Here is a 6,000-nt window from a genome sequence, read left to right as displayed (position 1 = left end):
AGTCTTTTTAATTGATTTATCTAAGGTTTTTGACACTGTAGACCACATTTTACTGATAAATGTGCTCCATCACATTGGCATGTCATAAAAAGCAGCATCATGGTTTGCCAACTGTTTGACTGGCATTATGTTCAGATGGCTGGATCCCCCTCTTCCTCTCTGGAGGTCCTAAAGGCTTGCCTCAAGATTCAATCTTAGGACCTATTTTATTCTGGTATGTTATAAACCATACTAACCTTTTGTTGTTTGCACTCGTACCAAAAAATGTTTGTTAGCTGCCTGTTCTGAGGAGAATATGGATTATGATTTTCAAAATATATAAATTGTTGGTTATTTTAAACTATACCCTTCTCCTACAATCATTCATGATTTCATCAATGACTAGTCAAAGTCGAGTCGACTTTAAACATTCTCAAGTTGTGCAACCCCGGTCTCACACCAGTAATAACTAGATGGCACAATGGAAATACCTTCTCTCTGTTGCAGCAATGCCTAATCAGAAGTCATAGATGAACCTTCAACATGGATACAACAGCGAAAAAAGACATTTAACGTTGTTAAAAGTCTAAAGATAATCTCAGCACATTTAGCATAATTATCACTACAGCCATTTTTACACAAAAACTTTCCTCTGAGAACAGAATCCCTTCTTTTTTTTTAAGGTTTGGTGTTTAAATGTCAATCAGATCCACTAATGTGCCTGAAACTGCTGTAGTATGCATGCCAGGCCAGTAGGTGGCAGTGTGACTGACAATGAAACGCATGCATGCACACCTTTCCTTCCTCCTGGTGTCAACAGACAAACATGGCTGACACGCAAATGTTTGTGTGGACAGATGAAGTCGGGTTGCCTCCTAGTGACAGTCAACCACAAAATAAACAGATATTTAAAAGATGGGAACATATAAACGTTGGCAGGAAGTGAGCAGCACAAACAAACAGCACATTTTTGTGTGGTCTGTGCAGCACCAGGCCAAGATCCAGTCTCTGATGGACTACATGCAGAACATGGAGCAGAAGAAGAGACAGCTGGAGGAGAGCCAGGACGCTCTGATAGAGGAGCTCGCTAAGCTGCAGGCTCACGGTTCGCACATTTATGTTAACCATTAAAACATCTTAGCTCAAGTAAAAACAGGTTATCTTGATGGAATTTTCCTCTTTGTTTCTCATCAGAGAAAAGACACGAGATGTCAGGAGAGGAGAAGGAGGACATCGACAGACACCATGGGGACGGGACATAAAGGTGAGGAGGAAACATGCCACTGAGAATCTCTGTTACAGAAATGTGAAATAGCTGAATGTTTTTGTGTCTGTGGCACAGAAAACTCTGGAGGAGCAGCTGGAGAACCACAGAGAGGCTCACCACAAACAGCTGAGCCCACTGAGAGACCAGATCGAAGACAAGCAGAGGATGCTGGACCAGCTCACAGAGTAAGTCTGACTGTTTTAAATCCAACTACATTTTTAAAGATGTTAGAGAGCACAGACAAAAGAAGAAACACATGGCATGAGATATTTGAATCAAAGTCTGCAGTAAAATAAGTAAACTAATTATTTAGACCAGTGTTACTGAAAACTGCTCACCCAAAGAGCCAAACTGTAGAAAAATACCTTTGCAATAGGCACATTTAAAGTGGTGAAAAGTGGCAAAAATGGATTAAAAGAGGCATAAATGGTCAAAAAGCAGAAAAATAAAGGTTCAAAATTGGAATAAAATGGCAAAAACTGGGTGAAAAGTGTCAAAAAAGGAGTTACAGATAATGAAAATGGTCAGAAAGCAGCAAAAAATGTCCTAAAGAAATGTGCTAAAAATAGTAAAAAGTGAGTAAAATGGCCAAAAAGCATAAACAGAATTGGTGAAAAGGTGAAAAATAGGCATTAAATGGCAAAACCTAGGTGACAAGTAGCAAAAATGGGGGGAAAGTGATATAAATAAAGGAGTTATGGATGATAAAAAATAGTCAGAAGCTGCAAAAAAGTGGTGAAAAAATAGTAACAAGTGACTAAAATGGTCAAAAAGCTGCAAATAAAAAAAAATTAGTGAATAGGCGAAAAATAGGCATTAAATTGCAAAAACTTGTGAACAGTAGCAACAATGGGTGAGAGGTGACATAAAAAAGGAATTACAGATGATAAAAACGGTCAGAAAGTGGCAAAAATGTGGTAAAATAATGGTGAAAAGTGACTGAAAGGGGCAAAAAGTGGCAAAATGGGCTAAAAAAATTATGTGAAAAGTGACTCAAATTGTAAAAAGCGACAAAAATGTGGTAAAAAAATAATGGTGAAAATTGAGTTAAATAGTCAAAAAGTGGCAAAAATTCTGGTAAATTATTGATGAAAAGTGACTAAGTGGGCAAAATGTTGCAAAGAGTGACAAAAACGTAAAAAGTATCGTTTAATGGCTCAAAGCAGCTTAAATTGGGTGAAAAGTAGCAAAAAAATAGCCAAAAAGGGGAAAGAATTGCAAATAGCAAAAAGCAGGATGAAAGTGGCAAAACTACAAAACTGGCAAGAAGAAGTGGAACAAACGGGCTAAAAGCAGCAAAAATGGATTAATAGTGTCAAAAAAGGAAAACAGGGAGAAGAATTAGAATGAAAAAACTAAGAGAAAAAATAAAGGTTGACGATTAAAGCCTCCTGTAGAAGAGAGGAAACAAACTGGTTAATGTGACTGCTATGGATCACTCCTGAGGTGAAAGTTTTTAAGGTTTTCTGGGGAAAAATATTGAAATGAAGACATTAAAGAGCCACAAACCATCCCAATGAAGCCACACGTTGAGTTTTACTCTTTCAGACTAATAACTGTCTGTGACCAGACTTGAACTGGATCAGGATTTTAGTCTAAAACTGTCTGAACCGGGTCTAAAATTTAGACTTCAACTCCACAGAGACGAATGAAGCGGTATAAAAATCATCAAACCTATTCATGTTTGTTGGATCTAGGATATTTCCACAGATTTGATTGGTTCTCATTGAACAACTTTATGCTGGTTTAAATGTTCCCAAAGATTGTTTTTATTGTTTTTTTCAAACCAAAGTAGAGACAGTCATTACGACTGTCTACTGTGTGTGATCCTATTGAGGAAGGATGTAATTCCTCGTACCACTCCTCTTTACTGAGCCAGGAACTTTTAGCTGCATACGACTATAGTCTGGCTTTACCCTGGCTCTAAAAGTCTACACACACCTGTTACATTAGTCTGGCTTTACCCTGGCTCTGAAAGTCTACACACACCTGTTACATTAGTCTGGCTTTACCCTGGCTCTGAAAGTCTACACACACCTGTTACATTAGTCTGACTTTACACTCTAAAAGTCTACACACACCTGTTACATTAGTCTGGCTTTACCCTGGCTCTAAAAGTCTACACACACCTGTTACATTAGTCTGGCTTTACCCTGGCTCTGAAAGTCTACACACACCTGTTACATTAGTCTGGCTTTACCCTGGCTCTGAAAGTCTACACACACCTGTTACATTAGTCTGGCTTTACCCTGGCTCTAAAAGTCTACACACACCTGTTACATTAGTCTGGCTTTACCCTGGCTCTGAAAGTCTACACACACCTGTTACATTGTTGTCATGTGAAGGTTCCCTAGCTGGGGTCCAGGCACCCCTGGGGGGGGGGGGGACTTTTATTTATAGAGTCATGATTGAAAATGTGATGTAAGAGGAAGTACTACAGCCTTCTGAAAGGTCTAACACAATAAAGAGGATCTGTACATTTCTTGGAAAAAGGTGACATTTAAAAGTACATTTTTGAGATGATAAAGTCGTATTTTTTCAAGAACCTGAACTCAGAATTTTCTAGTTCAAAATTCCCAAATTATTTCATCATGCTCTAAAATGTCAAGTTTGTAATGTCAGAATTAAACATCCTAAACTAGTGAATTTACAAGGATCCAAAGTGAAAACAGTGAACAGAAATGTCTCTTCACAGTCTGGGGAATAATGATCATGTGATCATTCTTGGATCATTTCCTCACTGATTAATCCTACTAAGAAAACTCTCCTGATTAGACCATCAACTGTAGGACTTATGAAAGGAAAACAGCTTCTTCTCTTGCTTTTTTTTTTCCATGGCTCTTTTGGATTTTATAATGTCAAAAAATTCTACCTTTTAGTTGACATAAACGTCAAGTTATCTTTTTCTGGTAAACTTATGACTTGTTAAATTAGAAATGTTTGAGATTTTATTTAAAAATTGACTGAACCTTCTCATTTTGGTATTCTTATGGTGGCTCTAAATGCCCTTGTAATGATGGATAGTTTATATGCAGATATTTATGAAGAACTCGTTTATGCAGGCCTGTTCTTCTGGGATTTAGTCAATGAAACGATTAAAAATAAAGTTTAATTTCTCAGAGATTGTCCTGGGGGGCTTTAGAGTGTTTAGAGTAGAGGGACCCCAAAGAAGAAAGGTTGGGACCCACTGATGTAAAGCTCTATCATTTCAGAAATGTTCTGCCTTCTACCATTTTTGAAGCCAAATAACTGTTTGGAGAAATTTCCAGACACCAGGAGAACAAAATGAATCTATGTTGATGTGGTTTGTTGACATTTGTCCACACAGTTACTCTGCCGTTAAAAAACGCCCAATCAGAGCTGAGCGAGCGTCTCCTCTCAGTCTGAACCAGGGTCTGCTGCTGGAGCAGGAGAGGCTGATATCAGACTAGGACAACCTGAAGACTGAAGAGCAGGAGAAGGACGCCAAGCTGCAGAAACTCATGTGAGTAAAGGACTCATCCGTACGTTTATTTATGTGGAATGTGAGTTCATGTGGTTTCTGTTTGCAGACTGCTGAATGAGCAGAGGGAGCAAACCAGAGAGGACCTGAAGGGCCTGGAGGGTCAGGGAACCAAAGTATCTTTTATTTTGAAAGGGCATCTGAAGGTAAGGGAAATCGAGGAGAATGACAACTTCACTCGTTTTTCGATTTGTGTCTAGAATCGAAAAACGAGTGAAGTTGTTTGTTTTCTTGATTTCCGTACGTTCAGATGTCCTTTCAAAATAAAAGATACTTTGGTACCCTGACCCTCCAGGCCCTTTCAAAATAAAAGATACTTTGGTACCCTGACCCTGGAGGAGAGCGTGGTGAGTATTTCCTGTTTCTACAGCGGAGGAGATGAAGTCCCCATGAGGGCTCAGTGATCATCCATGCATGCAAATAAAGACTCCATCCTGTAAAGCTCCAGCTGTGTCTGCGTTTTTGTTGCATAACCCCCCACTTACATCTCTGATGGCCCCCCAGGGGGGCGCCGCGTCCCCCCTTCTCCATCAGGCATGCCTTGATCCAGGTACCGGCCACAGTGGGGTTTGAACCCCAGCATCCCCTGCAGAACTGGTCTAGTCCAGTCCTCTGTGCCACCGCCACCATACCTTTCACACTACCATCTCTTCTCCTGGAGCATTTCTCCTCTTTGTTCATGATGTGGCTTTAAAATTCACTGAGACCAAGATGGGGGTTGAACCTGGAACCTCCAGACTCTGAGTCAGTCCACTATCTCTTTAGGCTACAGAGCCAGACCTGCGGCAGAGCCTCAGAGGGGCTTTTCCTTCTTTATTTGGACTCAGATCTTGAAAACTTAAAGACATTGGTTAGATTGGAAAGGCCAGCTCCTGTCCAGGTCTCCTGAAGTCTAGATGTGGACTCAGACTTTTAAAATAGATGAACCCATGGTAAGATTTGAACCTGTGACCTCCTGATTCACAGTCAGTTGGTTTCTCCACTAATCCACTGAGACACACACCTGTTCATGTTTCTCAGAGGATCTGATCTCTGCTTTTGGGAACTGGACTTAAAAATGCACCAAGAATCAAACCCACAACCCTCCAACTCTATGGCAGTCCTCTTTACTCCTGAGTCAGCGATTTACACCAGCAGTCCTCTTTACTCCTGAGTCAGCGATTTACACCAGCAGTCCTCTTTACTCCTGAGTCAGCGATTTACACCAGCAGTCCTCTTTACTCCTGAGTCAGCAATTTACACCAGCAGTCCT

The sequence above is a fragment of the Cheilinus undulatus genome, linkage group 9, assembly GCF_018320785.1.
Source record: "Cheilinus undulatus linkage group 9, ASM1832078v1, whole genome shotgun sequence".
NCBI lineage: Eukaryota > Metazoa > Chordata > Actinopteri > Labriformes > Labridae > Cheilinus > Cheilinus undulatus.
The sequence above is the reverse complement of the archived record's forward strand: the minus strand, read 5'-3'. Positions refer to the sequence as shown.